The following is a 12,173-nucleotide window of genomic DNA, read 5'->3' as shown; positions in this document are numbered from 1 at the left end:
TTAAATTTTTGGTTAGACTGTTGGTGGTGAGTGGCCTTGGCTAGTAGCAGCCGTGTCAATTGGCTATCAACGAGTATTCACTGACGAGTAGTAAAATTGTGGTGTTGAGAGATTAGAAGAAAACTGTACGAGTGTAAAAACAAAACAAAATTTAAAAAAAAGGTAAAATGTATCTTTTTGTCCTTTGATAAAAATTTTAAAAATATTTTTAAGCTTTATTTTGTTTAAAAATTTTTTATTTGTATCAAATATATTTTTGAGGATTAATTTTTAAAAAATTTAAGACTAATTCAACAACAATTTCATAAGAACAATCCTCGATATAAGCAAATCAAGCATCATTTTCATGTATTATTGTTAAATTAGTCTTAAATTTTTTAAAAATTTAGCCGTCGAAAATATATTTGATGTAAATCGAAAATTTTTAGGACAAAATTAAAACAAAATAAAATTTAAGAATATTTTTAAAATACCAAATTTCAAGAACAAAAAATATACTTTACCCTTTAAAAAAATTAATAAAAAGTGTGAATCTAATTCAAGGTGAATACTTGTATATTTAATAAGAATATGATATCTTTTCGTGGTGAATATAAAATTTCTTTTGTACGTGTTATTGTTACCATCATGATTTTGACAATCGAACTGATTATTAAATCGTTTTAACTACTAATTTATTAATTTATTAGTTTAATGATCCAAATATAATTTAATTAAAAAAATTATTTTATAATAAAATAATAAATAAAATACAAATAAACTAATATCATCTAATAATGTATACCAACTCAACAATTATATTGAATGGGAAGAAGTATGACGTAGAGTATAAATAATTCAACGATAAACGAAACAAGTAAATTCAAAACAATTAAAAAAAGAAGAGTAAATTAGTGAGAGGGTGAGCTAGGGAGAATTTATCAGAATAATTCAAGAGAAAAGAATATTAGAGGAAGAGTAATTTCAAGGGAAGAGAGTGAGAGCTTACAACATTCATACCAATTCTTAGATATCTTCCTTGTTTATATACTTATTGTTACAAGGAAAGTTTGTTGTTTCTGTTTTAAATTTGTTATTCTAGCTGAGTTTGTTATGCTGGCTATTATTTTCTCCAGTCTCTTATTATAAATACACTAAAATATAATTATAGTTTAATATAAATTTTAAAATATTATCTAAATTAATACTATTAAATTCATATATAAAAATAATCAGCAACAACAATTTCAATAGAAAAAATCACAATAACAATAATTTATTGAATTAACAAGAGTAAGATTCGAATAAAAAATCTAACAATCTAATAATAAAAAACGAAAACAATCTCAATCTCAATATCTCAAGAATCACAATAACAACAATTTAAAAAATTAACAAATTAACAGTAAAAAAAAACACAGCAACCAATAATCTCAAGAACAATAATAGGTTATAGGTATATAACAACAATTTATCAAATAAATAACAACAAAATCTGAATAAAAAAATTCAACAAATTAAATCACAACAACCTAATAATTTAGCAAATTAACACAACAGCAGCCCAATAATTTAACAAATTATTAACTTAACCAGTTTAAGAACAAAAAACACAATAAAAACAAAAATATTGAAGACAATAGAACAACAACATAACAGAAGTAAAAGGATGAAGCATACGAATCCATTTGTAAATTGAAGCAATTATATGATGAAGGTATAGACATAGGGTTCCTGAAGAAGAGGTGGCTGGACCGTTGCGAAATTGGAGAAGGGGTGGCTGGACCGTCGCATAACTGGAGTCGCGAAGGGTGGAACGCGGCGGAACTAGAACAGAGAAGGGTGGAGCGCAGCAGAACTGGAGCAAAGGAGGGTGGAGCGTGGTGGAACTGGAGCAGAGGAGGACTAGAGCGCGGTGGAACAGAATCGACGCGGCGAAACAGAGGTTACGCAATAGAGAAATGACACGAGATGAGTTGCAGTGGGACGACGGCTTTGAGCATATGCGATGCGACGCGACGACAGAGACGAGCGGAGACAACGCTAAAGCAGTGGGGCGACGGGTGGACTAGATTCTACGGCAGCGGTAGGATGACGACGATGACAACTTGAAGAAGAGAGTAGCAATGGAGGCTAGGGTTTTTCTTTTGAGAGAGGGAAGCAGATGGAAGATAAATGAGAGACACAGAGGGTGATGGTGAGGCTTTTTTTTTAAATTTTTAAATTTTTCTTTTTTCTTCAATTTAAAATTCAAAACGATGGGCAGAAATGTGAAAAGTGGTTCGGTTCAGTTCAGTCCAATCGATCGATTTCTAACCAGTCCGACAGTCTAATTTCGGTTTTTGAAATAGGCGGTTATGCCATTTGTCTGAATCATTTTTCTTGCCGGTTCACGGTTCAACCAGTTCGATCGATCGGTTCGAGCTAGATTTCAGAACCATGATGGTTATCATTATAATTTCATGGCATTAATCAATTTGGATGGTTAGAGTGATCAACTTATTCGTTTACTTAACTAAGTGTCGGAAGTTTGAATCTCGTCTTGTGCATACAATAATTTATTGGTCAATGACAGACTTTTATATGGAGCTCAGATCCACAACGAAAAAATTTTTACAATATTGCAAAAGTATAAAATTTGAAAATAAATCGAAGAAAAAAAATGAATTATTACTTAGAATTTGATTCTCATGTATTTTTTGCTTACATATTTTCATTTATTTTAGATATGATATTTTAAGTATGATTTTCACCTTATTTCCATGTTACTACATTAAAATAAAATATATATTATGTATATATAAAGTATAAATTAATATGTTAACTAATTCACTTTTTTATAGAGTATTTTTGTCTTTTATTTATGTTATTAATGCTTTAGATAGTAATTAATATTAATGAGTTCAACTAAAATGATAATTTTTTTAATTTTGTAGTTAATAGTAACCAATTTAAGTTGACTCAGTGGTTAATTTACTATTTCGTTTAAACAATTCTCAAAGAGTTTAAATTCTTTCTTATATATAGCAACTCATTGAACATGAAAAAAGATAAAATAAAAATGAAAGAGCAATATAAATATCATATTTTTTTTTTGTTTGAGATTGATAGCCTGGAAAACCTATAGGCCGAGATAAAATTCTCACCTATCAGTTGCTACTACTTTTCCCTAAACAGCCATTAACATTAGTATCTCACTAACTACCAAGCATAGTTGTAAGAACCGAATCAATAATCAAATCGATCAAGTTCTTAGTTTATTGGTTCAATTAATAAATTACTGGTTGAACCAGTAAAATCAGTTTCACGTAAATAAAAAATATAAAATAGTCATAAACTTAAAATATTCAAAATACATATTTTTGCCAACATTTTTAAAATAACCAAGTCTCAGATTCTAAAGATAACTAATACAAAGATAGACATAAAATTAGTTAGTATTACTACAATAGTATCTTAATTAGACATAACAAGGATAACAATTCATGAACTATATCCAAAGAGTGATTTCAAAGTCGGAAAATCGTTCTTTATCTGACAAATGTGGAGCTACATCCTGATTGGTTTTATTTTGATTTGTATTTTTCACAGAATTATTAGCTCCATCATAATCTCGATCATCTTTCAAATTCAATTGATCTAGCATTATAGACAATGTTTCATAAATCAAGATAAAAAATAATATAAAACATCTTATAAAGCATGCCAAAATCTAAGTTGATCATAATTTATAAATAAATTAAAGAAAGCATACCTAAATCATCTAAAGGTGATTGAAGAGACATATTTGCAACATCATTTTGTAAAGCATCAACTTTTAAATTCACAGCAACATCAACAAAAACAACTATAGACACTAATAATCAGAAAAAAGACATAAAAAATTCAACAAATTCAAAAAATTTAACAAACAGATTCATACTCAACAAATTTAAGAAATTAATCTAAACAGATTCATACTAAAAAATTTAACAAATTCAAGAAATCGAAGAAATTTAACAAACAGATTCATGCTCAACAAATTCAGAAATTCAAAAATTAACCTAATCAGATTCATACTAAAAAATTCAACAAATTCAAGAAATTCAAAAAACAAATTCATACTTAACAAATTCAAGAAATTCAAGAAATTAAGGGAGACCACAAGCAATTTGGGACTGTGGATAAGAATAAAAAGCCAGAAACCTTTGGATCTTTATTAAAAGACTATGAAGGCAGTGCTATTAATGGGGAAGCCAAACTACAATCAAACAGAAGAAGGGCATGTATACTAGAATGGTTGGTTAAATTATCAATGAAGGATGTAAGAACTCGCATTTTCACATAAAACCGTTTTAATAAAATAATTTTAGTGTCCAGAATAGATTTAAAATTTAGAAGTTTTAATTTGAAAATAAAAATGTGAAATTTGATTTCAGTAAATTTTTCTGAGTTTAAAAATGTATCTTTCGAAAAGATTTTTGTACAAATTGCGTACTGGCACTTAAGCCGGCAGTACAGGCTCTAGAATGTCCAGTACCGGCTCTAGACTGTCTAGTACCGCGTATTTTGGAAAATAATATTTAGAAATCTGATTTGTTGTTTTGAAAGAACAAAAATAAATTTTGAATCACAAACTGGATACTAATTTTAAAGGTTTTGACCCAAAGTAGATTGGACCGGGCCCAAGTAAGCCCAAGTCCAACATATATAACCCTCATTAAATGAGGTTTTCAGCTCATTTCCACCCAAATGAGAGAGGGAGGCGCGGTTTTAGGGGAAGAGAGGAGAAGAGAGATTTTACTTTTCACCTCCACCTTCTGGAAGCCATAAATTTTGATCCGGAGCTCCGATTGACGAGCCGTTTATGGCCACGCGAAGCTCTCGTCGAGCTCTAAGTTTCTATCTAAGCAAACCTGGTAAGAACTCAAAGCTCAACTCTCAGTTTGCTGCCCTAGTTTTCTGCGCGTTTTGGGTTTAGTTCTTGAGCAAGTTTTGTGGTTTTGCTTGTTTAGGTGATCTCTAGTAGCGCCCCTAATCACGTTCGGTAAGGTAAGGTTTCTCTAATCTCTTGTGTTTAGTTATTTTGTGTATATTAGGTTTTGATTTTGGGTGATATATGTGTTGTTAGTTTGAGCTTTGGTGTTTGTTGGTGTTGGTTAAGGCTTTGGATCAAGCTTGGTGGTTTCGTTTTGGTGTATGGTGCGTTTGGAAATCGGCCAAGGTATGATTACGATTTTCTTTATGTAATATGTAATGTTCATGGACACTTAAGCTAGTGGCCTATAGGATAGGATTGAATTGGAAATGTGGTTGTTGTGGTATATGTATGATGATGTTGATTGTTGAGGAATATTGGTGATAATGATATATTATGATGTTGATTAATGTTAGTTATTGTGTGGTGATAAATTGTTGGAATTGATGAGGATTTATAATGGTTGATGATGTTGGTTGGTTAATTATGCTTGATGAATTAATTTTTGTAAATGTTGTTAAATAATGATATTGAGGCATGAGGTATATTGAATTTTGATGAGTGTTGAAGGGGTTGATAATTTGAGACATTAAAAGTTGGATGTGGTATAGTTGAATGATGATGAAAGTAGTGAGGAGTCATGTTGATGTTAATAAGGCTAATGGAAATTTGGAAAATGTGACTTAGATTGGATTTAGAATCGTTGGAGGGTTTAGAAGGTTATGTGAGTGAGAAAATGGTTGAGGTAGTGTTTGTATAAAGTTTGGACTATTTAGGTATCGTTGATATGTGATTGAATTGGTATTGGATTGAGTTTTGGTTAAAATTGAGGTTGTGGTTTTTAGGTAAAAGTTGGTTTTTGGTGAACTTTGTCTGATCATAACTTTTGCCTCAATTTTCAAAATTTGATGAAACTTGTCTAGAAATAAAGATCTTCAAAAACTCTTTAAATTGATATAAAGTTTGAGGAAAATAGATTTTTGTAGAGGGAGTTATGATCATTCAAAGTTGGTGTTGAAAATCTGAAATTCTGCAAAGTTGCAAAATTTCAGGATTTTCTGATATGTGCGGACGCACCGGCTTGTGCGCACGCATGACCCTGCGAAAATTTAGACCTGTGCGGGCGCACAGACATGAACGTACGCACACTGGTGGACGAAATTGTGATTCATACTTAAATTTTTGTTCGAAATTGATTTCCAGGTAATGGCCCCAAAAACTTGGTGCTGAATACCATGGTCTAAACATAATTTCACAACTTCGCTCAACTAACCAGCAAGTGTACTGGGTCGTCCAAGTAATAAACCTTACGTGAGTAAGGGTCGATCCCACAGAGATTGTTGGTATGAAGCAAGCTATGGTCATCTTGTAAATCTCAGTTAGACGGATAATAAATGGTGATAGAGTTTTCGAATAATAATAATAAATAAACAGAAAATAAAGATAAAAATACTTATGTAAATCATTGGTGGGAATTTTAGATAGGTGTATGAAGATGCTGTGCTCCTTCTGAATCTCTGCTTTCCTACTGCCTTCATCCAATCCTTCTTACTCCTTTCCATGGCAAGCTGTATGTAGGGCATCACCGTTGTCAATGGCTACATCCCATCCTCTCAGTGAAAAAGGTCCAAATGCTCTGTCACGGCACGACTAATCATCTGTCGGTTCTCGATCAAGTTGGAATAGAATCCCTTGATTCTTTTGAGTTTGTCATCACGCCCAACAATCGTGAGTTTGAAGCTCGTCACAGTCATTCAATCCCGGAATCCTACTCGGAATACCACAGACAAGGTTTAGACTTTCCGGATTCTCATGAATGCCGCCATCAATTCTAGCTTATACCACGAAGACTCTGATCTCACGGAATGGAAGGATCGATTGTCAGGCGAGGGCAACCATGCATCGTGCATCAGGAATCCAAGAGATACATACTCTAGCTTTCGCTTGTAGAACGGAAGTGGTTATCAGGCACGCGTTCATAGGGACGGATGATGATGAGTGTCACGGATCATCACATCCATCAGGTTGAAGTACGAGTAGTATCCTAGAACAGAAATAAGATTGAATTTGAATAAAAGATAGTAGTAATTGCATTAAAACTCGAGGTACAGCAGAGCTCCACACCCTTAATCTATGGTGTGTAGAAACTCCATCGTTGAAAATACATAAGTGATGAAGGTTCAGGCATGGCCGAATGGCCAGCCCCCCAAAAGGTGATCAATAGTCTCCTAAGATGAATAGTGGAATAAAACCGAGACCAAAGATGTAACGTGGTCAAAAGACACTCAATACAATAGTAAAATGTTCTATTTATACTAGACTAGCTACTAGGGTTTACAAAAGTAAGTAATTGATGCAGAAATCCACTTCCGGGGCCCACTTGGTGTGTGCTTGGGCTGAGCTTGAGCTTTACACGTGCAGAGGCTTCTTTTGGAGTTGAACGCCAAGTTTTAACGTGTTTTTGGCGTTCAACTCTGGTTCGTGACGTGTTTCTGGCGTTTGACTCCAGAATGCAGCATGGAACTGGCGTTGAGCGCCAGTTTATGTCATCAAATCACGAATAATGTATGGTTGATTATATATTGCTGGAAAGCTCTAGATGTCTACTTTCCAACGCCGTTGAGAGCGCGCCTTTTGGAGTTCTGTAGCTCCAAAAAATCCATTTAGAGTGCAAGGAGGTCAGAATCCAACAACATCAGCTGTCCTTTGTCAGCCTTTTATCAGAGTTTTGCTCAGGTCCCTCAATTTTAGCCAGAAAATACCTAAAATCATAGAAAAATACACAAACTCATAGTAAAGTCCAGAAATGTGAATTTAGCATAAAAGCTAATGAAAACATCCCTAAAAGTAACTATATCCTATTAAAAACTACCTGAAAACAATGCCAAAAAGCGTATAAATTATCCGCTCATCACAACACCAAACTTAAATTGTTGCTTGTCCCCAAGCAACTGAAAATCAATTAGGATAAAAAGAAGAGAATATACTATAAATCTCAAAATATCAATGAATATTAATTCTAATTAGATGAGCGGGACTTGTAGCTTTTTGCTTCTGAACAGTTTTGGCATCTCACTTTCTCCTTTGAAGTTCAGAATGATTGGCATCTATATGAACTTAGAATTTCAGATAGTGTTATTGATTCTCCTAGTTAAGTTTGTTGATTCTTGAACATAGCTACTTTTATGAGTTTTGGCCGTGGCCCTAAGCACTTTGTTTTCCAGTATTACCACCGGATACATAAATGCCACAGACACATGACTGGGTGAACCTTTTCAGATTGTGACTCAGCTTTGCTAAAGTCCCCAGTTAGAGGTGTCCAGAGCTCTTAAGCACACTCTTTTTGCTTTGGATCACGACTTTAACCACTCAGTCTCAAGCTTTTCACTTGGACCTGCATGCCACAAGCACATGGTTAGGGATAGCTTGATTTAGCCGCTTAGGCCTAGATTTTATTTCCTTAGGCCCTCCTATCCATTGATGCTCAAAGCCTTGGATCCTTTTTACCCTTGCCTTTTGGTTTTAAGGGCTATTGGCTTTTTCTGCTTGCTTTTTCTTTTACTTTCTAATTTTTTTCGCCAGCTTTTGCTTTTTCACTGCTTTTTCTTGCTTCAAGAATCAATTTTCATGATTTTTCAGATTGTCAATAACATTCTCTTTGTTCATCATTCTTTCAAGAGCCAACAATTTTAACATTCATAAACAACAAGATCAAAATTATGCACTGTTCAAGCATTCATTCAGAAAACAAAAAGTATTGTCACCACATCAATATAATTAAACTAAATTCAAAGATAAATTCAAAACTCATGTACTTCTTGTTCTTTTGTATTAAAAACATTTTTCATTTAAGAGAGGTGAAGGATTCATGGAATTATTCATAGCCTTAAGACATAGTTACTAAATACTAATGATCATGTAGTAAAGACACAAAACATAGATAAACATATAGCATAAAAAATAAAAAAACAGAGAAATAAGAACAAGGAATGAATCCACCTTAGTGAGGGTGGCACCTTTTTGAAGGACCAATGGTGCTTTTTGAGCTCCTTTATGTCTCTTCCTTGCCTTTGTTGCTTGATCCCTAGTAATTTTGGTGCTCCTATCCTTAGTTGCTCCCAATAATTGTGTGGAGGAAAATGTATCCCCTGAGGTGTCTCAAGGATCTCTTGATTTGCAGTCAAATGCTCTACTACTGAGCTATGGACCCTTGAGATGAATCTCTCCATCTCCCATGACTCAGAGGTGGAAGCTTTTGTCTTCCCTTTTCTCTTCTTTTTTTTCTTTGAGGTTTCTCTGACCTTAGGTGCCCTCAATGGTTATGGAAAAACAAAAAAGCTATGCTTTTACCACACCAAACTTAGAATGTTGCTCGCCCTCGAGCAAAAGAAGAAAGGATCGAAGAAGAAGAAGATATGGGTGGGACTGGGTGGGGAAAGAGATGATGGATGTGAGTGGTGAATAGGTGATGGGAGAGAGTGATTGAGGTGTGAGAGAGAGGGGGAAGGTAGGTTGAGGTAGGTAGGGATCCTATGGGGTCCACAGATCTTAAGGTATCAAGGATTTACATCCCTGCACCAATGAGGCATGCAAAAAATGCCCTCTGCATGCAATCTTGGCATTTAACGCCAGATTAATGCTTGTTTCTGGCGTTAAACGCCAGCTCTATGCTTGTTTTGGGCGTTCAACGCCAGTCTGCAGCATGTTTCTGGCGTTGAACACCAGCTTTCCTCAGTGTGCAATCCTGGCGTTTAAACGCCAGATTGCTGCATGTTTCTGGCGTTCAACGCCAGATCCATGCTCTGTTCTGGCGTTGAACGCTAGCCAGATGCTCCTTACTGGCGTTTAAACGCCAGTAAGCCCTTCCTCCAGGGTGTGCTATTTTTTCTGCTGCTTTTGATTCTATTTTTAATTTTAGTATTTATTTTGTGACTCCACATGATCATGAACCTAATAAAACATAAAAGAACAATAAAAGAAAAATAAAATTACATAAATAAAAATTGGGTTGCCTCCCAATAAGCGCTTCTTAAATGTCAATAGCTTGACAGTGGGCTCTCATGGAGCCACACAGGTGATCAGGTCAATGTTGTAGACTCCCAACACCAAACTTAGAGTTTGGATGTGGGGATTCAACACCAAACTTAGAGTTTGGCTGTGGCCTCCCAACACCAAACTTAGAGTTTAATTGTGGGGGCTCTGTTTGATTCTGTACTGAGAAAAGCTTTTCATGCTTCCTCTCCATTGTTAAAGAAGAACACCCTTGGGTCTTAAACACAAGGTAGTCCCCATTCAATTGAAGGACTAATTCTCCTCTGTTAACATCTATCACAGCTCCTGCTGTGGCTAGAAAAGGTCTTCCAAGGATGATGCATTCATCCTCCTCCTTCCTAGTGTCTAAGATTATGAAATCAGCAGGGATGTAAAGGCCTTCAACCTTTACCAATATGTCCTCTACCAATCCATAAGCTTGTCTTACTGACTTGTCTGCCATTTACAATGAAAATATGGCAGGCTGTACCTCAATAATCTCCAGCTTCTCCATTACAGAGAGTGGCATAAGATTTATGCTTGACCCCAGGTCACACAGAGCTCTTTCAAAGATCATGGTGCCTATAGTGAAGGGTATTATGAATTTACCAGGATCTTGTCTCTTTTGAGGTAAAGTTTGCTGAACCCATGTATCTAGTTCACCAATGAGCAAGGGAGGTTCACCGTCCTAAGTCTCATTACCAAACAACTTGGCATTCAGCTTCATGATAGCTCCTAGATATTGAGCAACTTGCTCTCCAGTTACATCTTCATCCTCTTCAGAGGAAGAATAGTCTTTAGAGCTCATGAATGGCAGAAGGAGGTTTAGTGGAATCTCTATGGTCTCTATATGAGCCTCAGATTCCTTTGGGGCCTCAATAGGGAACTCTTTCTTGCTTGAGAGACGTCCCATGAGGTCTTCCTCATTGGGATTCACGTCCTCTCCTTCCTCCTTAGGTTCGGCCATTTTGATTATATCAATGGCCTTGCACTCTCTTTTTGGATTCTCTTCAGTATTGCTTGGGAGAGTACTAGGAGGAGTTTCAGTCACTTTCTTACTCAGCTGGCCCACTTGTGCCTCCAAGTTTCTGATGGAGGACCTTATCTCACTCATGAAACTTAAAGTGGCCTTAGATAGATCAGAGACTAAATTTGCTAAGTTAGAGGTACTCTGCTCAGAATTCTTTGTCTGTTGCTAAGAAGATGATGGATAAGGCTTGATATTGCTGAGCCTATTTCTTCCACCATTATTAAAGCCTTGTTGGGGCTTTTGTTGATCCTTCCATGAGAAATTTGGATGATTTCTCCATGATGAATTATAGGTGTTTCCATAAGGTTCACCCATGTAATTTACCTCTGCCATTGCAGGATTCTCAGGATCATAAGCTTCTACTTCAGAAGATGCCTTTTTAGTATTGTTGGATGCATTTTTCCATCCATTCAGACTTTGAGAAATCATGTTGACTTGCTGAGTCAACACTTTGTTCTGAGCCAATATGGCATTCAGAGCATCAATTTCAAGAACTCCCTTCCTTTGAGGCATCCCATTATTCACGGAATTCCTCTCAGAAGTGTACATGAACTGGTTATTTGCAACCATGTCAATAAGTTCTTGAGCTTCTGCAGGCGTTTTCTTTAGGTGAATGGATCCACCTGTAGAATGGTTCAGTGACATCTTAGAGAATTCAGATAGACCATAATAGAATATATCTATCATGGTCCATTCTGAAAATATGTCAGAAGGACATCTTTTGGTCATCTGCTTGTATCTTTCCCAAGCTTCATAGATGGATTCACCATCTTTTTGTTTGAAGGTCTGAACATCCACTCTAAGCTTGCTCATATTTTGAGGAGGAAAGAACTTAGCCAAGAAGGCCGTGACCAGCTTATCCCAGGAGTCCAGGCTATCTTTAGGTTGAAAGTCCAACCATGTTCTAGCTCTGTCTCTTACAACAAAAGGGAAAAGCATGAGCCTGTAGATTTCAGGATATACTCCATTAGTCTTAACAGTCTCACAGATCTACAAGAACTCAGTCAAGAACTGGTAGGGATCTTCTGATGGAAGTCCATGAAACTTGCAGTTTTGTTGCATTAGAGCAACTAATTGAGGTTTCAGCTCAAAATTGTTTGTTCCAATGGCAGAAATTGAGATGCTTCTTCCACCAAACTTGGATGTTGGTGCAGTATAATCACCAAGCATCCTTCT

General features: G+C 35.4%; 1 non-coding gene across 1 annotated transcript; it reads left to right on the top strand.

Annotated features, from left to right (window-relative positions):
• The first annotated feature begins 11,700 nt into the window (after positions 1-11,700).
• LOC112699779 (small nucleolar RNA R71) lies at positions 11,701-11,804 on the top strand. The gene has a single exon (XR_003152717.1). It is a non-coding gene; the product is annotated as a small nucleolar RNA R71 (small nucleolar RNA).
• Positions 11,805-12,173: the final 369 nt, after the last annotated feature.

This window comes from Arachis hypogaea, chromosome 6, assembly GCF_003086295.3.
Source record: "Arachis hypogaea cultivar Tifrunner chromosome 6, arahy.Tifrunner.gnm2.J5K5, whole genome shotgun sequence".
Lineage (NCBI taxonomy): Eukaryota > Viridiplantae > Streptophyta > Magnoliopsida > Fabales > Fabaceae > Arachis > Arachis hypogaea.
Note: the sequence above shows the minus strand (reverse complement) of the source record. Positions and strands in the feature narration are given on the sequence as shown.